The sequence below is a fragment of the Rhinolophus ferrumequinum genome, chromosome 14, assembly GCF_004115265.2.
Source record: "Rhinolophus ferrumequinum isolate MPI-CBG mRhiFer1 chromosome 14, mRhiFer1_v1.p, whole genome shotgun sequence".
Lineage (NCBI taxonomy): Eukaryota > Metazoa > Chordata > Mammalia > Chiroptera > Rhinolophidae > Rhinolophus > Rhinolophus ferrumequinum.
The window spans coordinates 68,364,087-68,388,467 of record NC_046297.1 but is presented as its reverse complement, the minus strand read 5'-3'; positions in this window follow the sequence as shown (position 1 = coordinate 68,388,467).

The window sequence follows — 24,381 nt, the reverse complement described above, 5'->3', positions numbered from 1 at the left end:
TCTATCTGCATCTGCATCTGTATATATCTATACCTACGCTGAGACCTAGACTTATACCTGGATAGGCATATATAGGTCTAAACGTAGATAAATAAATAGATGAATGTCGATACATAGGCATCTCTGGAACTCTGTCAGGCACTATATGTATATTATTTAGTTTAATTTTCACAGCAGTATTGGGGAAAGTGAATTTCCCTGCCTTTACTAATGTGGAAACTGAGACAAAGCAGCTTCGCACATTAGTTAGAACACAGCGGCCAGCACAGCTTGGTGGGGCCACTAAGTGGGGGCTCTTCTGACAGCTTCTCTCCCCCCAACCCTTCCTGCAATAGCCAGACCACTGAGCGGATCAGAGTCCTGAGAAATTCTCTTGTGAAAATTCTCCACACCTGATATTGCTCCCAGAGACCTGGTGCAGTGAGGCTCACAACTGACTTGTCAACCTTGACAGACAGACAGCATTTGCTAAAATCCCAGCTGGAAGAAGAAAACAGGTTATATAATGTGCTGACTACATTTCTAAGCAGCCATCTAATTAAAATAGGTCAACAGCACAATTCTGATTAAAGAATGCAGTACGAAAAGTGTGTCTACTGGAATGAATCAAGAATAAATGAAGGGAATGAAGATTTATTGCAGAGAGAGAGAAACAAAGAGAGAGAGAGAGAGAGAGAGAGAGAGAGAGAGAGAGAGAGAGAGAAACTATTCAAAGAAGAAGGTCTGATGTTAGAGAGTTATTTGAAGCCATGGGTATCTGCTGGCATATTCATAAAAGGTTTTGACGATAAAAAAAAAATAGCATTACTTTTTCCTAAAGGTTGAAAGAGCAATTAAGAGGAAAGCAATTCCTATTTAGTAAAATGAAAGTACAAGATCCATTTCACATAAGACCCAGAGAAAGACGAGTCTGGTTTGTCATAGAGTCACATGGGTTGCGTGTTGGAAATTGAAGGCTCTTCTTGACCCCGAGAAAGGCTTTCCCCAGCGGAAGCAGGTGGGGATGGGCCAAGCCCTAAAGAAGCAGCACTGTAGGAGGGTTTGCCCAGGAGGCACGTTCACGTAGGCCATACAAGAGGATTCCCAAAATCCAAGTAGTGTTTATTGTCCACATCCCCTTTTCCAGACCTCATGCTAGATGCTTTCAAATGCATAGCTTCATTTACATAAATCATATTAACAACCCTATCAGGTAAGCATCATTATCCCAATTTTAAGTAAACTGAAGCTCAGAGAAGTTGGTGGTTATTTATGGTAGACTCCAAAGATTGCCACCTCTAAATCCTGAAACCTGTGCGTATCCCCCAATACGGCAGAAAAGGACTTTGAAACCGTGGTTAGTTAGGGATCTTGAGAAGGGGAGATTATCCTGGGTTATCGGGCTGGGCCTGAAATGTACTCATGAGGGTCCTTCTAAGAGGGACTCAGAGGGACATGTGACCACAGGAGAAGACGCTGTGAGGACTGAAGCAAGAGGCCACATGCTGGCTTTGAAAAGGGAGGAGGGGACCAGGAGCCGAGAGGTACGGGACTGTGCAGCTCTAGAAGCTGGAGGAGTCAGGACAACAGATGTCAGCCCTTCTGACTGATTCATACTTCTGACCTCCAGACCTGCACCAGAACCGAGGTGTCTTGTTTCAAACCACCGAGTTTGTGGTAATTTGTCACATCAGCCATCGGACACTAATACAAGTGTCTTATCCAAGGACACGCAGACAGGAAATAGGAGAGTAGAGCTTGGAGGCCAGGTCTTTGGATCCCAAATCTAGCTCTGCTCCTACGCCAGCTACTGCTTTCTCCCCTGTGCCCCTGTCACTGGCACCACGCAGATCTCCACACAGCTTCTGCTCTCTCACGGCGATTCCTGAGCTGTGTGTCAGAAATCCTGGGCCTCTTGGGACTGCCAGATGGCTCCGTTGGTTAGAGAGCAAGCTCTCAACAACAAGGTTGCCAGTTCGATTCCCGCATGGGATGGAGGGCTGTGCCCCCCACAACTAAAGATTGAAAACGGCAACTGGACTTGGAGCTGAGCTGTGTGCCCTCCACAACTAGATTGAAGGACAATGACTTGGAGCTGATGGGCCCTGGAGAAGCACACTGTCCCCCAATATTTCCCAACTAAAAATTAAAAAAAAAAAAAGAAATCCTGGGCCCCTTGAAATCAAATGCAGAGTCCCTGGGCCCGGAGACTAGAGAGGGGCCCTAAAAGTCCCTATTTTTTAAATAGGTGAATTTGAGGCAGCTTCGTGATCCAATTTGGAAATCATCGCCCTAGCACTTTTGTATTTCTAAAATGCATGTTATATACACATTAATAGAGCAACAACACAAAGGCAGCATGTATCTTCCTTTCGAACGCATGGGCACTTGGTAGGAGCTCAGGCTTTTGGAGAGACTACTGTGTGGGAGGCACGTGCTACCTAACTGCTTTCATGCCACTCCTGCAGGGGAGGCGCTGTTATCTGTCTAGTCCCAATGAAGAAACCAGGGCTCATTCAGGGGACTGGTGACAAAGTCAAACTCAATATAGGCTCCTCTGAGCTCTACTCGTCCCCATCCTTGGGCCTGTCCTAAGAGTCCAGTGTCAGCAAGAATCCCTCAAGTCTGTTTAGCCAGAATCTCCACCCTCAATATCTGGTCACCCTTGGTACCTGACCTCCTTTCTCGTCCTCAGCATCCCACAGGTAGTATCTGATCACCTGACCTGCCTCCAGCAAGAATCCTGTTAGGCTGATTAGCAAGAATTACCTTACTTCTCTTAGTAATTTCCATCCACTGTCTCCTGGCCCCTTTGGCTATAAAACCCCACTTTTCCTTATTACAGTCAGAGACGAGCCCAATCTCTCTCCCCTGCTGCAGACCTCCATCACGGTGGTCCCTAAAGCTACTGTTAGTCTTGAACAAAGTCTGCCCTTACCATTTTAACAAATGAATACTTTTTTGTTAACACTTGCTGTATTTGTTTCCTGTGGCTGCTGTAACAATGTATCACGAACTGGGGAGAGGAAAACAACAAAATGTATTGGCTCACGGTTCTGGAGGCTAGGAGTCCTGAATGGAGGTGTGAGTGGGGCCGTGCCCCTGCTGAAACCTCTAAGGGAGAAGCAAACCTTGCTTCTATAACACCGGTTGCCAGCAATCCTTGGCATTCCTTGGCTTGTAGATACACCCCTCTGATCTCTGCCTCTGTTGTCACATGGTCACCTTTTCCCTGTGTACATTTGTGTCTCTTCTCCATTTCTTATAAGGACACCAGCCATAGAATTGAAGGCCCATCCAGATTCAGCACGACTTCATCTTCATTTAACTAATTGCATTGGTGGCCACCTTATTTTCAAATAAGGTCATACCGAGGTACTGGGGTTTAGGACTTTGATGTATCTTTTGGGGGGACACAATTCAATGCATAACTCTTAGACCAACGCCATTTAGCTAGTAAATGGCAGTGATTGGGCTCAAATACACATCTCGCTCCCTTCACCAGATTTGAGGGAGTCTGCATATGAATAAGTGTGTGAATAAGGCTCATTGCTGAAAAGAATTGGGGAGGCACAGAAAAGGGAGTTCTTGCACTTCTAAGCCCCCAAGTACCTTCACTTGGCTCCACTGAGCTCAATCAGACAGAAGTCACATTCGCAACTCTTATCCCATTCCAGGCGGCTCAGACCGTTCATTTTCACTGCATTCAGCACAAAATTATTCTCCAATGTGCAGAAGAGGGGGCTTTTCATTGAAATGGATTGGTGTCTACCTGGGAGCTGTTATGTCTGCTGCCCTTTTGGATGATCTCTGCTGTAAATTAACTATTCCTATCGTTGGCCCATTTTTCTTCGATTGGGTTATTGGCATTTTTGTTATTCATTTGCAAAAATTCTTTCTATATTAACCTTTCCTATCCTGGGAGTTGCAAATATTTCCCCCAATCTATCATTTATTTTGACTTTGTTCTATACTCTCTTGTCAAGTCACCATTCCCCAAGCCCACTCAGTTTCCGAAAGACAGAGGTAGGAAACTCTCTCTGCACACAGAGCTCTGAGCAGACTTGCTCACTAACTTTGGGTGGAGGTAGACGTGGTCTGAGGAAAGGATACAGACCATGGTGAATGGCTGAACTGGGTGGTCAGAGACCTACAAGGAACATGGTCAGGAGCCTGAAGACAAAGAAGTCCAGGGGAGAGGCATGCAGATAGACTCATAGGAGTGGATACAAACGGCATTCGTCCTGTTTGTTCTGTCAGCATCACTCCCAGAAAAACCTCTTGGGCATTTCTTTTCCCCCACCAAAACTACAACTTTTGGCTCTGCTGGACTAGTGTCTCAGTTTCCAAGAGAAGGGTGTTTCTGCCAGGCAATCCATGAAAGGTTCTACAAAACCTAAAGTTCTGATTGCTCCCTGGTTCTGTGGGGCTCTGCATGCCTGCTGGTAGACCAGAAGGCAGAAAAAAAAGTTACTATACATCGAGGAGTACACAACCTGAGGTGCTGGGGCCAGTATTTACCATGGGAGCGCAGAGGTGTAAGTACCTCAGCACTTTCACTGAAGTGCTTCTTGGTGTTTCCATGCCCATCTGTAATGTGAACAGACAATTCATTAACCACGGCGTGACAAAGGTATTGTAACCAGGGGCTCAGATCCCTCAGTGAGGAAGCTCTGAGTTAACCCACTGGAAAAGCAACTTACACCAGCAGAAGTATTGGCCAGGCCGAGGACAACCTTGAATGAGTGGTACAGGTAAGAGAGGAGAAATATCCAGAACACCACCTTGCGGAGTCGGTGATAGAACAAAGTGGACCTAACATGCGGCAAGAGCGGCTCTGAGAGGGGCAAACGGTGCCCTGCAGCAGGTGCCGGCTCATATCCCCTTAGCTCAGAGGTCGCGTGAAGCTCTACGGACACCTCTCATCCATACAAAAACTTCTTCCTCTAGCCTCTGCACCTGTGCCCGAGAGCTGCCTTTGTTAGGCTCGAGCTGACGATAACCGTCAGGAAGTTAAAGTCCCCAGGGGCCACCGTCAAGTAGTGACAGGCAGGAGTCTGTAAGATGCGTCCTACCCATGCCCAGAGGAGCTCCAGCAGGCTGTGCCCGGAAGCCAGCTGCAGCAACATACGCTTTACTGCCTTCCTCCGTTCTGTCTCCCGATCGCATTCCATCGCTGCTTCCCTGGGCCTCCTTCCACGTAAACGACATGCTCCAAGTCCTCGTCTTAGGGTATGTTTGGGGGGTGGGGGGGTAGTCCCAGCTAAGACATGCAGCCAATGGACAATAGAGACTAGTTCATCTCCTATACAGGTGAGAGGCATTTATTCAAGTTCATTTATGATGTAGAAAGTAAAACAAATTGATTACCTTTCGGATGCTACCAAATTCCAAACCATAAACAGTATTGGAGAGGCTAAAAGAACAGAGAAGAGTGTGAGGTTCTGGAAGCAAATGAGATGAGATTTAATATAGATAAATGTAAGCTAATGCACCTGGGGAAAATCATAATCAGCATTAGTGTAAAGTGGAAACTGAAACTTGGGGAACAATCATGCCATCAAAAGGCGGGGTTAACGATGTCTAATGCATGGTGAATTGAGAAGTGTGCTCCTTAATAGAAAAACCAAGGTCACCGTCTTTCAGGGTGCAGATGAAATATGATCAGACATTGTCATGTCATTCTAGGACCTTTCCTGAGACAGAGCTAGAAATCAAAGCTGGGTTGGTCCAGGGGGTGTGGGGCAGCAAAGTTAGGCATGAGACATGGGATTCAATGGAGTCTGGGGGGACTTCTGTGACATGGGGCTGCGGTCAAAAGCTGCGGAAGCAGACCCCTTCAGACGGGACATGGTGATTAAGAGCAGAGGTCAGCAGCAGGCTCGCAACCAGGCAGGGTTCCGGGCAGCAGATACGTGGCACCTGGGATCTGAGGTCACTGGCTTGACACTGGAGTCTCCACTCACTGAGCATCAGAGGAATGAATCCCAGGCAGATGCTGACCTCCCTCCCCGAGGGGCGTCAGGGTCTGCAGGGAAGGTGCCTCAAGACACGGAGCCAACAGACAGGTACCGTGGACACAGCCAGGAGCTGTCATTCCATATGCTGCCTCGCGTCAGATGAGATTCTAGGCTGCGAGTAAGAGAACGCTGGACACAGCGGCTTACATACGTATGCACCTGGCGTTTTTCATGGAACGGGGTGTCGGGGGTTCCCTTTTGCTGGCACTGGAGAGGAAACAGGGATGCCATGTGTTTATTTCTCTTTCTTTTGATGAAAAAGTGTGTGTGTGCTGGGTAAAAGGAAGGACAAGAACCAATGCACAGAAATGTGTAAAAGAATCATGTGTGTAGCAGTCACTTTTAAGAAACTACCCAATGTATGTCCCCGTTTGCCTTGGTAATCGAAGCCCAGTTTGGTTTGGAAGCATGTGATTATTCATTTTTCACAGCATCCATTGCAGCTAGGAGTGGCCAGGTCACAGGTTTTGATCTAAGAAAATTAATCAGATGTCTTTCCTCTGGTAATGTTGTGCGTGTGTGTGCGTGTGTGCGTGTGTGTGTGTGTGTGTGTGTTCTCTAATGAGAGAGAAACACATGGCATCGCTATTTCCCCTACCCCTTCTTCCTGCTTTAAACAAGAGCACACCGCCTAACGCGGTGGCAGCCATCTGTGATCACGAAGAAAAGACCAAGATGAGCTCAGAGACCGGCGCCCTTCAGGTGTCACCTATTCAGACGGGCCTCCCTGCCCACCTTCACGTCCATAGACCCATCCCACTCCACTTTACCTCTTCCTTTGTTTACTTCCTTCATATAATTTATTTCAACCCCACTGATTCTAATCTTCAGTATACTCGTGCATGGTTTCTGTCTCCCATTAAAATACAGAGCGGGCCAAAAAGATGAATACACATTTCAAGAAAGGAAAAACTGTATTAAAATTGTCCTACTCGATATATACCAATAAGAAAACATGAATGCAAGTCACATTTGGTTTCTGCAATGACAAGAGGTGCTCAAAGTGGTTCCCATCAGAGTCCACACACTTCTGATGACGGCGAACTACTGCTTGAGCCACGTTGACCCAAGTGTCCACCAGGATACATTTTTTTGGCACCCCCGGTATATGCAGCACTTGAAGCCAGGGCTGGTACTAGGCCAGAGTAGAGGCTCAGTAAATATATGTTAAATACTCGAACCCCTAGAGGGCTGGAGCTCTCAGTCCTAAGGTCCGTCCTTCCTGGTTCAGCGCCCAGGATTAGGTGCCTTAGCTGGAAGCTGGGCTTTGATGTCTGCCTTTGCCAGTGCACAGCTGGGGACCTCTAGGTTTCTGTCCTAACAGTGAGGGCAGGGGGACCCGATCCCCTGAAGGGGTCTTTTTAACCAAGTAACAATACACGGGTCTCTAACATCTCTAGGTTTTTCTTCTGATTGCTGAGTTTTAAAAAGTTTAAAATTATGACGTCCCCATCAGTAATAAATTTTATATCATGACTCCCTGTGTGTACCTGGTCAGGAATTGTATGGTCTAACATTAAAAAAAAAAAAAATTGAAAAGCTAAGACGTTCTCAGGACCTATTAATGATTTGTAACATAAAGTTGGAGAAACTGTGAGTTAAGATTTTGTCCCATGTAATCCCCTATTAAACTATATCTTGCCTAGAAAAATATTTTCATTAATGCTAATAACCAGTATAATAATATATTATTACGTAACATATAAGATGCTATATAATAATATAATTAAAGAATTAATCTAACATGTATACAGCTCTTCAGAGCACACAGAATATCATTACACAGAGGACCTCATTTCTTTATGGTGTCAGCTCTTTAATGGAAATAAACCCAGTTCTCTTTTAAGAAAACTAGCCCAGAGGGCAAATAATAGACCTAAGACACCACTTTAAAAGCTAGTGCCAGAGCCAGGGCTCAAACCAGAATTTTAAATTTGTTCAGCCCTCTTTCTCCTCCTTATGTGCCAATTAAGTATGCTACTGATTCAGATGAATCATTTCTCTTCCTCTGGCTATCGTCTCTCTCTGCAGTAGCATCCGCTCCAGCTCAGCTCATTTCACAATAAGCTCTTAAGTTGGAACAGAGCCTCAGAAAGAACCAACAAATCCGTGTGGGCCTGTTGCAGATGAGCAGGAAGACCTGACAAAGCTTGTTACACGGAGTGCAAGCCAGGCTCTGTCACGCTCGGTTGTGTGGCCTTGAAAAAGTTAATTGACTTCTCTGGGCCTCAGTGTACTCATCTGTACATTGGGGATGATTCCAATTGCTCTGCCAACTTCAGGGGCTTGTTGTGAAAACGCTTGTGGAGATCCCTGGGCAGTTGAAGGCTCCAGATTTTTCCATGGCTCTTCCCTCTGCCAGGGATGCCTGCCCTTCCACTTGGCACACACTAGACACCCCCCAGACCCCATTCACATGTCTCCTCTGGGGCAGAACTAATCAGCCCCTTCTTGCACCCTGTGGCATGTTATTCTTCCTTTGATTCCAGCTCTTTCCACGTCCCAGTCATAGGTGCTTCTCACACGTGACAGAGTACTTGCATATAGCGGGTGGTCCGTGATTCACGTAGAAGCAGTATTCATCGGACTCTGCGTTCCAGACCTCGGTTGTGCTCTACGTAGTTGTTGAAGAGCGAGCTGAAATGCCTGGGCAGGTATCAGATTCCTCATCTATCAATCTGGGCAGGAATCGGAACACACTCTTCAGGGAGAGTGTTACATGATGGGGCTTCTCCTAGGGGTTTGGTGACTCTCGATGGGACCCATATGGATGGCGTCCCTGCGGGAAATGTCGCTCATCCCCACACAAGGCTGCATGAGGGATGGATTGTGGTATTACCAGGGGAATTCCGTCACCAGGTGGACTGCACACAGTGCGCTGCCCAGGGAGGCCACCATCTGGGGACACAGAAAGGGCAGGTGTTTTGCTGGTAAAAACCTACAAAACGCAGAGATGATTACTCTGATGCTGTTTCCTGAGAGGCAGGGATCACACTGCCGGCAGCGTGGAGGACTCGTTAGGCGACAGTAAGTGAAGCTGGGATAAGAATGAGGGCTCTGGAGTCAGAGCGGCCTGGGTTAGGGCCGGTCCATTCTCTCCCCTCCTTCTCCTTCCCTCCCTCCCCAACATTCATGAGTCCCTGCTCCATGCTGGTTATAAGTACCAAGTTCTTGCTCCTCATAGGGCTTACCCTCTAGGAGAAGAATTCAAATAACAGGTATGTAAGAAACAATACAATAACTCCAGATGGAGGTCACTACTATGAAGAAAGTAGGACAAGGGGGAAACAGACATGCAAAGCCGCGCTGTGTGTTGAGTCCCAGCTCTGTCCCTTACCAGCCATGTGCCCTTGGGCACATGTCTTCCCCTCTTTGCGTTCACAGAATAAGAATAAACATACACATGTCCAAGAGCGGTTGTGGAGATCACAAGGGATAATGTATATTATGTCAAGTGTACCGCGTGACAGGTCGGCACTATATCAACAGCCGTTATTAGTAAGATTAATGCAGATCAGTGTATCCATGAGATGAGGTTAGTCGTCCTGAGAAGATTATGCTTATGGAAGTTTACTTTTCAAACAGGATGGAGTCAGCCATGCAGACAGGGAGGAAGTATTTGCGACTCCCCTCCCCGCTGCCCTGCAAATGTCAGACTTCACTTTTGACTTCACTTAAAACACAGTAGGTTAAGGGGTCAGACACTTGCATAAAAACTTTCCTATTTTTTTCTTTTTCCCTTCCACATCATTGCTGTAGAATACTTCTGTTGCACTCCCCTGTTTTTCTTCTGTACATCCTTTCAAGGTATTAGCTAAGAATCCAGACCGCCTGGTATATAAAAGTTAAAGCAAAACAACATCTTTAAACGCCAGAGAAGCTGGTCTTGTTTCCAGAAAGTGCCAGGTGATCAGAAATACGTGGGATTTCATGTGGAAGTGCTGATTACATCTGAAATCTGAAACACGAGACCTAGGGCAAGGCTTCATGAGCCAGGAGAGGCCAGACCTGGCTTCTTGGAGGAGGCTGGAGACTTCCTCCTTCTGCCAACGGGGGTCTTGTTTCCACCAGCTTCTCCCACTGCCCAGGCTTTTACAGCCAACATGAAAGCATCTGCCTACCTCCCTCAGATGGTTAAATTATGAAATGTACTGAAAAGTACAGAGCATGCTAAAAAATAGAAAGCCCTGCATCCAGATATTTTCTTCATAAATTATTAAAAAGTAAAATAAATACAAAATGGAAGCCCCTCCATTCAATTCTCCTTTTCTCCCGAGGTAATCAGAATCCAAAACTTGTGCACAGATTATCAAACCTTGTTTTTCAGGTTTTGACTATACATATATAGCTCCATAAACAATACATATATTTGTTTTGTGTATAATAAAGCACTTTCATAGGTTTGTAGGGGTTTATACATGGCTCTTTTTGTAATTTTCTTTTCTCATTCACCATGATGTTGATGAAACGCCTTGTTCATTCATTTTAATTGTTGAGGGAGTAATTTCATTTCACAGGCACATCACAATTTATCCATTTATCTGTTGATGGATTGGAGTGTTCTTTTCTTTCTTTCATTCTTTCTTTTCACTTGTTGTTGCAAAGGATGCCGGCTTCTCCACCCTGGGCGTGAAGGCTGCTGCACTTGCCCAGTTCCCCGCAGGGCACTTTGACCAGTGGAGTAGCAGCTCTGTGCAGTGTCTCGCCTTCAACACTAGCAGATATTATCCAACCGCTTTCCTAAGTGATTTCCCCAAGTTACATCGCCCACAGTGATTATGAAAGTTCTCGTTTCTCCACAGTCTACAATTATTAGGTCGTTACTAGTCTGATGAGTGGGAAGCATATCTCCTTGTTTTATAGTTTCAATTTTCTGATTTCTGGTAGGGTGTGTCCTTTTCCAGATGCCCACTTGGCAAAGTCGCCCTGGTTGGGGTTTTATCACATGCCGCCAAACGTCATTGCTAAGGGAGGGGCATTTTTGACACGTTAACTGGCTTGCCAGGAAACACCTTGGGACTCAGAAAGAGGGAACTGGGGGAGGAAGTAAAGAAAAGAGGAGTGGGTATCTCAAAGGACAAACTACATCAGCTTCTCGGTTTTGCCCAGGGATCGAAGTAATCTTCTAATACAATTTAATACTTAATTGTCCTAAATCAAGCTTAACAAAACTGTGCCGCCCAAATTTGGATCATTTCTACTTCTCACCTGGGGCTCTTCCCAACCACTCTCCTCTATGTGGGATGCTCGAAGGAACTCTCTGAGCTCAGGCATCTTGCCCAAGACTTCTCGAGAGCCAGTCTGGACTTAGGGACCTCTATGCAATTCAATCATGAAAATATTTATCAAGTGCCTGCCACAAACAACACACTGTGTTTCCATCCAATGCAATGGATTCCCCTTCAAGGGCCAATTAACAAAGTGATTAGAGAAAGAACAGATGTGTCAGTACCCACCTTTCTTTCCCGAGGGTCCCCAAACTTCAAGAGGTGATAGTTTCTTCTCTGCTCCTCCCCAGCCAGAGCTGACCTTAAAGCCCCACCAGCTGAGTCACAGGAGAGGTCCCAGATGTAGCTTTCTGCCCTGACCACCTGGCCACATCTTTGCCTGAGGCCCCTTCAGGTGCCATCCTGCCTCTCTGCACGTCATCAGGAGAGCTCCTGCCATCGATTTCAACTGCATTTGGGCATTAAAAACACACAGATGGCATTGTGGTTCCAGGCTAATTGCAGCATATTTATCTGATAAGCGAATCTCATTATGTGCTCATCAAACGATTATGGAAACAAGGGATGGCTCCATTCTTGTGACTGTCAGGTCTGGTTAATAAAAATGGTGGCGGGGGAACCTAAAGAGAGGACAATCGCTAAGCTGAGAGCGGCCTTGGGACCAGGAGGCAGGAGGTAAAAAGGAAGGAGTACTTCCAGGCAATGGGTTAGGACGGCTCCAGGCCCGACTGACTGAATCTGCCCCAGAGAAGTTCTCGGTCTACTCAGGCCAGGTGCGAACCCACGACAGGGCAAAGAGTGCCTGCCAGTCTCTGGCCTGTCCTCCCCTTGCACTTGGCGTTCTGCGATAGTGACCGTGCTCAGATGGGCTTTGCTCTTGGGCCCTGGGGCACTGCACTGTGTTTGGAGTGGTTCCCATCGCTCCCTGGGCTTCTCCCCATGGGGCCCGAAACAATCTAGAGGGTAAGGACATAGGCTGAAGACAGACGACGCAGGTCCAATCCCAGGTCCACTAGCTATTAGCCATTGCCTTACACGGATGACCTGACCCCTCAGCTTGCATCATAGGAAAACAGGAATAGCAGAGGTATTTGATGCACGTGGCTCCCGGGAGGTCGTGATGAGATGCTGCTCGCAGAGCCCGTCTCACGGGGCCTGATGCCACACAAGCTCTCAGTCAATGTCGACTCCCTCACGGTCACAGCCGTGGAGCCAGTTTTTGCCAGGTAACTTCTTTGTGGACTGTAAGTTCCATGAGAGCAGAGACCCTGATCACAGAATATCCCAATACCACGCACATATGCTGCTTAATGAACTTGTGTTGAATGCGTACATTGGGATAGAGTCTGTGAGGCCAGTGAGGCAGGGTGAAAAAACACCCGGAGATTCAACAACAATATCACAGATTCTGTTGACGTCCTTAATTATCCGAGGAAACTGAGCCTCGGAGAGGTTGAATGGCACACGGAGGGTTTCATGGCTGGGGCCTGTTGGTTCTGAAGCTCATTCACTCATTTGTTTATTCATGGGTTCATCCACCTTTGGCATGTGCTCTGGTCTCTGTCTGCAGGCAGCCCTCTCCTAAAGGGGGTCCAGACCTCCACTGCACAATGTGACAAGTCCACGGGGGGCCGGGGAGGGGCATACATGATGTGACTGGAACACGGAGACTGAGGGGGAGGCTACAACATCTGGACATTTTATATAAATGGAATCAGACAACACGTGGCCTTTGTGAATGGCCTCTTTGATCTAGCAGAATGTTTTCAGGGACCATCCGTGGTGTGGCATGCATCAGTGTTTCATTCTTTTTTAGGATCGGATAATCGTCCATTGTGTGGAGAGACCACATTTACTTGTCTATTCATTCATCAGTTGGGTTCTTTCCACCTTTTCACTATTATGAACAACACTGCTACAAATAATGTGTGTATGAGTTTATGTGTCGGCATATTTTCATTTCTCTTGGGTATGCGTGTAGGAGCAAATTGCTGGGAAAAATATTAACTCTGTTTCTCTCTTGGAGGACCTGCCAGGCAGGTTCCCAAAGGGGCTGCACCATCGTGCTTTCTCTCCAGCAGTGTATGAAGATTCCGTTTTCTCCACATCCTTGCCAACACTTGTTATTATCTGACTTTCTGATCCAGGCATCCCAGCGAGTGAGAAGTGGCATCTCACTGAGGTGTTGGTCTGCACTTTCCCAAGGACTAATGACATCGAGCATCTTTTCACGTGCTTATTGACCATTTGTATGTCTTTGGAGAAAAGTTTACATAGGTCCTTTACCCATTGTTATTTGTCTTTACCCATTGTTATTTGGGTTATTTGTCTTTTCATCAGGGAACTGCAAGAGCTCTTTATATGCTTGATTTAATGTTCATTCAATTTGCTAATCAGTGAGGTTGGCCGTTTTCCACACATGCAATCACTGGTTACAGGAAGTGACGGGTTTAGACGGCAGCACGATGGGGAGCATATCTTAGGCAACACCAAGCAAAGATGTGTGTCGATGTGGGCATTACAGAGAAATACTCACTCAATGATTCCTTCATCTAAGAAAATGTGTGACCATATTTCCTCTTCCATTATGAACTACATTATGACAGGAAATAATGCGCATGACAGAAAGAGCCTCTGTCTTCATAAAACAGACCGCCTGGAGGGCTGAGATTAATAAACAATCAGTGCTTGTGAGTTGGGGGATGTGCCATGCTAGAAGCAAACAGGACACAGAGTTAGGCAACACTGCAGAGGGATCTCATTTCAAAAGTGAGCCAGGTTGGGTGCCCCAACGCTGAGCCCGAGAGGAGCATTTGTATTATGAAGCATTCTCAGGGGAACCTGGTGTTGGGGTGAGGAAATGGGTCAGTGGGACAGGGACAGGCAGGAAACCAAGCAAGTGAGTGAATTCAAGCAGTGTCCCAAGGAGGGGACAGTGGCTCACTCCACAGGGGGCTCAGGAGACAGTGTAGGGCAGAATTCCCTGTCTGCGGGGTGCTGGGGAACGGAGCGGCAACTCAGGGAGAGCAGTGAAAGAGAATAAGCAGGGACACCCTGACCCGCATCCTCCCACCCTGACCTGGGGCAGGAAGGGGCTGGAGGGGGGGCGGGGGGGAGTCTCCTGTGCCTCCTGGAGCTCTTGCAGAAAAGATTCTCAAGTGCATGGGTGCAACTGAACAGACACAGTTATAAATAAAGTGACAGATACCATAGCAACAGGGGAAGCAAAATAAAATACATCATCTTCTTGCAAAGGCCAGAACCTACGCTATATACACGACTGAGCGTCTCCTCGCTCTTCCCATGGCTTTCCTACACAAACATTTCAGACTTCACATGCAACAGGCCTGTCTCCTCAAAACGATACAGAATTTACACATATCTATTTCTGTGCTCAAGTGTTTAGTTATATAAAGTGTGCCTCTGGCACTGTATATACAGATATGTATTAGACTATAGAGGTACATATTATAAGTCTGCAAAGTACTAAGATATATGGATATAGGTTCTGGGGCAGAGTTCTCTTTTCCAAAGATGGCAATAGCAATACCTCCCAACCCATATGTTTGTCTGTAACGAGATTTTGACCCTCCTCTTTTTGACCCAGGGGGTCTTCTCCCGCTGAATCAGGACAGGCTTATTACTACTTCACGCAATAGAAAGTGAAGCTATGTGAGTCCCGTGGATAAGTTAGGAAAAGCCAGGCAGCTTCTACTGGTTTCTCTTGGGACACTGGCTCTAGGGGAAGCCAGCATCATGTAAAAAGTCCAGTCACCCTGAGGGGACCATGCTGAGAGACCGTGTACGGGGCCTCGATCAAGAGTCCCAGATGACCTTAGCTTTACAACCACACATGCCAAGGTGCCAGACACATGAGGGGAGCTATGTGGGATGTTTCAACCAGTCAAGTTCCGAGAATGACCCCAGGTGATGCTACCGAGAATAAAGCACCAGCTGAACCCTGTCCAAATTTGGGACCCACTGGATGTATGACACGAAATAAAATGGTTACGGTTAAAACCACTATGTTTGGGGTAGTGACACCTCACCGGATAACTGGAACAGGTACCCACAGAAATATCAAAATAGCCACCATTTGCCAAGCACCCAGCATGTGCCATGCCCTCTGCTTACTCGGGAGATTCAGCACCTCGTTTCATCCTCAAGTCAACACCATAACGGAAGAGGAGCAATCTCTACATTTTAGGTGAGGAAACTCAGGCTGGGGGCTTCAGGAACTTGTCCAAGGTCTCAGGCAAGAGCCGGAGTGGGAGCTGGGTCCCCTGGTGGTAGAGTCCTCACTCCTAACCATTCCTGAGATTTGATTGGCACGTCCTTTTAGCCTTTTCCTAAGCAGACTCATACTTTTTAAACATTTTTCAGAGAAATCGGATTCCATTATGCACACTCCTATGTAACGTGACATTTTCATTTAACATTTTTTCCGAGTCAATACGTACAGATCCATATTATCACTGTAATGGCCGAGGCCCAGGGTGTCAGGTAGGTTTACCCCAGTGCATTTAACCAACCCTCCTAGGCGTGGATATTTATGTTTGTTTGAGTTATGCCTTTAATGTTACAAATAATATTTTGGTGAGCTGCTTTGAACCTATGTCTTTGTGCCCTATTATAGTTATTTTCCTAGTACAAATTCCCACACATCAATAGATGGAGCTCTGTAAAGTTAGTGCTTAAATTTCTATAATCATATATATGGGTTCCTTCCTGTTTATCCTGGCCCTTGACGACATGGAGTTTCTCCATTGTTGTTGTTGTTGTGTGTGTGTGTGTGTGTGTGTGTGTGTTAACATAAATAGTATTGTAAAAAATTTACTGGGGTGACATCGGTTAATAAAATTCTATAGGTTTCATGTGTACAATTCTATAATACATCATGTATATATCACATTGTGTGTTCACCACCCAGAGTCAGTTCTCCTTCCGTCACCATATATTTGACCCCCTTTACCCTCTTCTACCATTCCCCCTCCCTCCTTACCATCTGGTAACCATTAAACTATTGTCTGTGTCTATGAGTTTTTGCTTGTTTGTTTTTCTTGTTCCATGGTTGTTGTCAGTTTTATATCCTACATATGAGTGAAGTCATACTGTTCTCGACTTTTTCTGTCTGATTTATTTCGCTCAGCATGATAATCTCAAGATCTGTCCATGTTGTAGCAAATGGCAGTGTTTCATCTTTTCTTGTGGCCGAGTAATATTCCATTGTACGTATGAACCACATCTTCTTCATTGTTTTTAATTTCTGCCATCAGCACCCTTTCAATGTTGGTTGAAACGTCCTGTGTGTTTGGTTTCAGTGTTAGAGTGGAGACCTCATCCTTTGTTCTTTGTAGTGTTAAAACTCACCTTTCAGGAAAGGCCTCAGGTGAAACGGGTACAGGTCTGAACTCCGAGTCAGAGTGAGATAGGGTTAAATCTCAGCTCTGCCTCCTTTTATTGTGGCCCTGGGACAAGTCATTTGACCTTTCTGAGCCAGTTTCCTTATCTGTAAAATGGGGATAAAATAGAAACTTCGCATAGGACTTGCATGAGGATTTTATAGGACGGTGCCAATAAAGCACGTAGCCTCATATATGACACAAAGCTAAATTATTATGTAATGTTATATCGTGTCGGAGGAATGCCGTTCAACCTTTCAGAGCATAGAGTTTCTCAAGTTGTAGGGATTAAATAAAAAGTGGTATCTGGGTGTAGAAGCAGGTGGGCCAAGCAGTGGCCCCCGAGTTGCACTTTCCCTGATGTCCATTCATAATTCCCGACACTCGCTAAGCCACCGTTGGGGTCCGAGGCGGCAATAGCACACGCCACCGCCTCAGTTTATAATTGCTTGCAAATTGGAAAATTACAAAATTATATGAGTTTTATTATGGAAACATCAGGGTGTGAGAATGGATACTGGTTGTGTGAGCATACCTGGGCTCCTGATCCATCTCCCTTTGAACTGAACTTGGCCACCCCCAACGGTAGGGCAGGTGGCACAAGGGCATGGGATGCCGGTGCCCCCTCCCTCAGTCTCCCTGGTTGGTTGAGTCTCTCTTCCTCTCTTGGAAAGGGAAACTGAGGCGCGGGAGGGCAGCTGGAAGTGGAAGCTTACGGTGACAGGTCTTTTTGACATTCACATTGAGACCTCCCCCACCCTGTCATGGGTGGATGCAGCAGCAGTCTAGGTCTCTGCAATCAGAAGTCATGACTGGGCGCGTGGATCAGTGTGGGAGCGACTGATTCTGAGGGTGTGGGCTGGCTGGTCCCCCCTGGCCAGCAGGGCCATTTTAAGGTCTAACCTTCATACATTGGTGCCTCTGTAACCCACATGGAACTGAGTCACTTTTCCTAGTTTCAGTCCTGGCTTACAGTCCTCACTGAGACACACAGTCAAAGAAGGAAAAATGTATTCCTCCCACTGTCGACTAAAAAGCCCCTCAATGGAAGCTCTGCCTAGAAGGCTCTCCTCGACCGGTGAGGATCGCCTCATTGGACTTGGCTAAGTCAGAGCCAGCCAGCAACACCTGAGGAGGACTCGCTAATGTCTGGGTCCAATGTTATGTAACAGTCATTCGAGCAGCCACCGTAGCAAATGCTCCAAACCACAGGTGGACACCCGGCAAACGGACAGCTTCCTGATTTCGCTGGCCATGGCAGAAGCAATGTCTCTGCAGTATTTTGGCTCCTAGTGACAATTCCATGCCCATCTCTGAAGGTTCCAGGCAAACCCTTTAATATATGGGATCTTAAGGTGCGCAAAAAATAACACCTGTGTATCCTCGGAGTTTGGAACAAATCAAGAAATGATACATAGGAGTCAGAGAAATGGAAATACAATATCGCATCGGTAATGGGACTGGCTGCTTGGAGATTGTGGTTTAGATGTGCGGCTACAACCTGAGCTTCCGACCCCCACACCTCCGCCACACTGAATGTGGTGGGCTGGATCTGCCAGCCTCTCCACTGCAGGGTGAGGCATCTGCTACTTCTCTGAGTTGGTCACGTGCAGAAAACACGGGTCTCCTGGGGCTGCCAGGAGGCTCAGTGGCTTCTCCCTTCCTGAGTGCCCTAGTGGAAGGGCTTGGGTTTGGGGGAGTTAGAAAGATGCCGCCAGTAGAAACTCAGAGAATGGGAGTAAGTGTTCCCAACTTCAGTCCCAAGTGACTGCTGTTCTGTCTTCAATGCTTTAGTTTATGCTGACTAGAACTCCAGTTTTATGCTCAGAACTCAGCTGAGTCACAAAGGAATGTTCCCCAAACCTCCAAAAAAATAGTAAGTTGAGCAACAGGCAGAGAAACAGAATTCAGGAAGTATATGTAAACTTTCTGACCTACCCACCTGGACTTGCGCTCAAACTGCGGGCCTCCTTTCTTGGGCTGTTTCTGCCAGGGAGGTGCGTGCACGCTGGCTCCAAAGCATCGGTACATCTGCCTGGGAACTCGAGAGGATGGAGAAACCTGGGGGGGAAGCAGTCATACAGAACAGGGTTAGAGGCCCAGAGCTCAGAGTCAGGGAGAGCTGGAGTGGGGTCTCATCAGGATGACAACCGGGGCGGAAGACGAGTGGGAGAAGGGGTTCAGCCTGATGACTCAAACGTCTGCTGTAGCAGAAGGCTTGCTTCCATTGGCCAGGACGGACTTCATAGTGGGTTTTTGGACTGGTTTAGAGAATCTTTGTTTTATAGATGAGAAAATGGAAACCTGTAGAGGTAAAGGAAGTTGGCCAAGGCCACACAGTGGCTGAGCTAGGTAGGATTTGAACCTTTGTCTCCTGACTCCTAAGGCCTCGCTCATTAGTAACAGGGTGCATCTTTTGACCAAATCTGGCAAAGCCCCCCTGACTCTTCCGTATCATTGCATCACACATTGAGGAGTAGGGGCAGCCTTGCTCTCCTGAAATGCCCCAAAATTCACGTGCAAATCATCTCCCAGCCAGACCCTGAGAAGCATTAGATGCTCTTAAAGAACACACACATATACACAAATACGCCCCTCTGTTTGTAGTAGGTAAGAATCCTTCTGGCATGAGCTAAAAGGGATAAACAAATATATGACAGAGAACGTCATCAGTAATGGGAAAACAAATCCTAAGTTGGATTGAAGAAGAACAAAATCTTAGAACGGAAAGCAAAACCACTTGAAGAAAATGTCATAAAAACAGCATCCGCCCACTGCTGGCTGTTTCCACTCTGCTTCCCTGTCAGCTCCGGCCAGCTGGTACCTCAGCTCCACCTGCCGCAGCTTCGAGGCCCTGTTTGCAATCTGGCAGATTCAGCACTCAGCCCCTCAGCCCTGCACCCAGGAGACTGTAAGTCCTCGACACAGCTCTTCCCTGAGGGACCCTCCTTGTCATTCTGTCTTCAGCTGAAATATCATGTCCTCTGAGTGGACATCACTGCTTGTCCAGAAACATTCTAGGACACTGTGTTCTCCAGAGTTTTTCTGGAGGGGGTTGCCTGGATGAAGTGGTAATCCCCAGGAGCTAACATAACCCCCCACCCCATGTCAGGTACTTTTTCATTCTGGACACTGGTGCTGCAATAGTATGAATGGGTTGATCTCACACCATTTTCACATACATCCTGATGGGCAGCCCCTGGCCCATGATGCACTGACATAGGCTTGGAACTGGATGAACATTTGTGCTCGTGAGTATTAACTGCTTCACTTCAACCCAGAGAGAGAGGCTCCACGTGGTCTGCTCCAACTGTGACCCCGCTAGAGGCTCAGAAGACATACTGATTTTTGACCCAGTGTTGAGAGACACAGATCAGATGTTTGATGGCAGTTGCAAAATTCCAAAAGACGACATCAGCATGTAATTATGGACTCATTAGCAAGATTATATTTAATAGGGAAATCAGAGGGAAAGGGGGGGTCAGATACATGGTGATGGAAGAACTGACTCTGGGTGGTGAACTCAATGCAATATATAGATGATGTATTATTGAATTGTACACCTGACACCTATATAATTTTACTAATCAATGTCACCCGAATAAATACAATAAAACATTTTTAAAATAGGGAAATACAGGTAACCCAGTGTGCTGAATTATTATAGGCACAAAAAAAAAAAATCAATGGCACAGGTAAGGGGGCAGGAGAGACCTGGTTTCACAGCAACTCAAATGTGAAGAATTTGAAAAAAATTGAAAATCTTAGAGGTTGGACACGTTTTTCAAAAATTTAACTAATGTACATCTCTACCAGCCTTCGGACTTTTGACCTAGTAATCCATTTCTAGAACATTCTCCTAAGTAAATAATAATAGACCTTGACAGAGATATATGCATATAAAAGTATTACATTAGTGCAGCATTAAAGTAGTGAAAAATAGAAATAATGTTAATTTCTAGTAATTTAAATATTCAGTGGGATAGTATGCATTCATTAAATGTCATATTTGCAAAGCATTTAATGACAGAGCATAATCTTTCCATTTTACAATGCTGTCTAACTCGAGTTGTAGCTCTAATGACAATATTTAGGTTTCGTGGGAAAACTGTGGGGAAAATTAAGGGGTAAATCACACCAGTGAGTCAATCACTTTCTCAGTCTCTGTATGAGATCAAACACTGAAGCATCCACGTGTCTCTGAAGGAGGTGAGGCGAGGAAAGCGCATTTGAGGGTAAATGGAGTTTGGGATCAAGCCTCCGCCACCTGGACAGGATACCATCTGTCTCACATAAATGGTGGACCAACCACACCATTTCCATAGTCAGTGCCCCCCCCCCCAGGGAAAAAGATGCTCTGTCTGAGGCATCATCTTCTTGATAGGTAGTCCTCAAATCTCCACACTGTAGAAATCACTTAAGAAGCCGTCAGTTTTCTAGACACTGTTATTTGTAGCTTGCAGAGCGCATCAATAAAGTGCTGCTCCCGCGATCCGCCCTCCCCTTCCCCCAGCATCCGTCATCAACACCAGTGCAAACCAAGTCCCCCACTTTTCCCCCGGTCTCTCCCATGGTCATCTGCAGGCCTGCTTATGGAGAAGGAGCTTAAGATGGTGAACTCCCATTGCAGGCTCAGCTTCAATCCTCAGGCACGTAAGGTAAATGGAGTTTGAGAAGGCATCCAACCTCAATGAGCCTTAATGAACCTGGAGCAAGGTTCATTAGGAAATACATTCAGCCCCAGGACCATGCCTACAGTCCCAAGAATCAAGATATTTTGAAGGTAAAAGAGAAAGCTTTACAGTCATCTATTTTGAGGCTGGTTAAGAAACGTTTGAGGAATAGTTAAGAGCAGAAGCTTGGGTCATGCTAGAACTTGTTTGAACCCAAGCTCTAATAACCAGGCCTAATAACCAGGCATCATCTTATTATTAGAGAGGAAATTGCAGGGCCTTTAGAATCAACTAGGCTTGAGTTCAAATCCTTATTCTGTTTATTAGTCTTGTTTCAATGTGTGTCATATACTGAATGTCCAGAAACTTGGTTTTCCCACCTATGAAATAGGGATAAAAACAAGCCCTCCCTTTTTCCAGGATCATCACTTTTCTGCACCATTTTTCTGTCCATCTCTACTATCACACTTATCTGTACCCCATTATCTCAGGTCTCAATTTCTGGCAAAACCCAAGAAATCATTAACTTCATATTCATTCACCCCACAGTCACTTACTGAATACCTGCCATGTGTCAGGCATTGTGTTCAGTGCTGGAGATAAAAGAGGAATCAGGCACTGGTCCTTTCCTGTATGGCTGACAGCTGTGTAAATCAACAGGTAGAAGGACAGAAGTGTGGACATGCAGAGTGGGACAAAAGAAAGCGAGGGGACAGGGGTAGTTATCCTAGGCACGATGGGAAGCCACCAAAATGCCCAAAGGAAGGAGTGATAGGATCAGATTTGCATTCCAGATACATCAGTTGGCTGCTGTGAGAAGGGTGGGCTGGCAATCCATTTCTCGTAGGGAAAAAAGGAAAGGAAGCCACACAGATGAAGGCCAAGCTCGGAGCAGGAGTAACTGGATGACCGTCTCTGAGCGTTGACACGTCTGACAAACCTCCAGTTCTGTTGAGTGTGATGTGTGCACAGATGTGTGCACAGATGTGTGCATGTACGTGTGTATACCTATGGAACAGAGATGCCACAGAGTTTAGTTGAGGACGCTCTGCATTTGAGACAATCAATCACGTAGCCTGAATTGGGAGCTGACGCCCAGAATGGAGTCACAAATCTGTGAGTCACCAGGATAGAGACATAGGTGGATCCATGAGAGTGGGTAAGACCAACTAGAGTAGACGAGAATAAAGAAGCAGGAACCACAGAGAGCTGGAGATAGAGAGGCTGACTCGTGATGAAACCCAATTCCTGGCTTTGACCTGTCCCCGATCACGTCCATTAGAGCATCCTCAGATGATCCAGTAGATCTCTGGTCCCCAGCCCTGGTAACAGTGGAGGAAGGGAACAGAAGAATGAGCAAAGAGTGCACATTGCTGAGGACGGTTATTTCCACAAGGTTCCGAGGGATGAGATTCAGAGATTTACATCACTTTTTCAAAGCATAAGAGCAATTACTGCCAGTCTCAGGGCCTCCACCTAAGGCTCCATCATCCCAGTCCAGGGAGACTTCCTCCCTCTGGCTTCTGACTGTGCTCCTTGCTATAGATTCAGGGTAGGGGGTGGGAGTTTAAGGAGGAATGGCTCACAGGACATACCTGGGCACGTGGTATCTGCCTGAAGGTCTGGGAGGAAAGTTCTTGGGAAAAGTTTGCATCTTGGCTCCACTTCTTGCTTTTTCAGTATGACTCAATTTTGGTGAGAAATAAGTGTTTTGGCTGCTCCTCAAGAACAGAGCCTGTTGTTGACGAGGACTTGGGACACTGTTCTCTCCTTCTCTCTGAAGACCCGCTGTCCTCTCTCCCCAAATCTGTCTCCTCTGGCTTGGGAAAGAACACTAAGCCCAACACGTATGTGTGAGATAAGTGGTGCTGTGTCTGTGAAAGCCAGCCATCTGCAGGAGGCCAGACCTGCCAACTTGTCACCCGGCGGGGAAATCCATTCCATGGCCTCCTCACTTACAAGTTGGAAGTTCTCTTTTTTCTGATTAAGCTTTCTGGGGTTTGTGACCAAGGCAGCCATATGTGTCAAATTCGAGTTAAAAATTCCGATCTCAAAAATTAATCCGTTTGTGTGACAGCTGAATATTTACTAAGGACCTCACACAGCTCAGGGGTAAGAACCCTTATAAGGGAGGACTTTCCCCTCAGGGGTTTTAAAGTTAATGGTGTCTGCCGCCATCCCAGAGAGATTCTGGGATCACCCGAGCAGCTCGTTGAAATGAAGATTCTGGTACAAGAAGGTCTGGGGTTGGCCTGAGACTCTTCATTTCCTGTAAGGTGACGCTGACGCAGCTGCCCTGTAGACCACACTTCGAGTAGCAAGGCTCTACGTTAGACTATCCTACCACCTGGAATATAGTCTCCTTCGGTGTCTGCTCAGAGAACGAATTCAAGACTCACCTTAAGTATCCCCTGAATCTCAAAGACCTTCGAGATTCTTAACGTCTCATGCCATTTCCTCGCCCTCTCCGTAGAAGTGACCACACCTTTCTAGGTGCCCTTACATGAACTGGCACAGCCCCTGGTCTCCTCTCCTCCCAGCCCCTGTCGCCTTGAAATCCAGATGAGTTCCAGCTTCCTTTTGCATCTCCTCCCTAGTCAGCACCCATAACCATTTATTGACTGAATGTAGGACTCACCCACCCTACTCACCTAGTTTTATCATTATTATTATTTTATAATTGTCATGGTTATCTCTTTACTGTCTGTTTCCTCCCACTTGAATGTAAATTCCAAAAAGAAAGGGATTTTTATCTTTTTGTTCATTGCTCTATTCCCAGTGGCCTGGCACATGGTATATGCACAATAAATAATTGTTGAAAGAATGAATGAATGAGTGTCAGACGAGGAACCGTGTCCAATGTAAGGAAATGTGTAACCATGGATGGTCAGGCACTTGTCATTTATTGAACAGGGAGAGACAGGTAGTTTAGTGAGAGTGGGAAATTAGGAAATCAGGCAAAAAGAGGAATGTGGGCCCACCTGTCATGTTGAGAGCTGTACACATAGTGTCTGGCACATAGTAGGTTCTCAGTATTCCTTAAACAATAATTCTAGTGACCTTCTAATCAGTCTTCTCT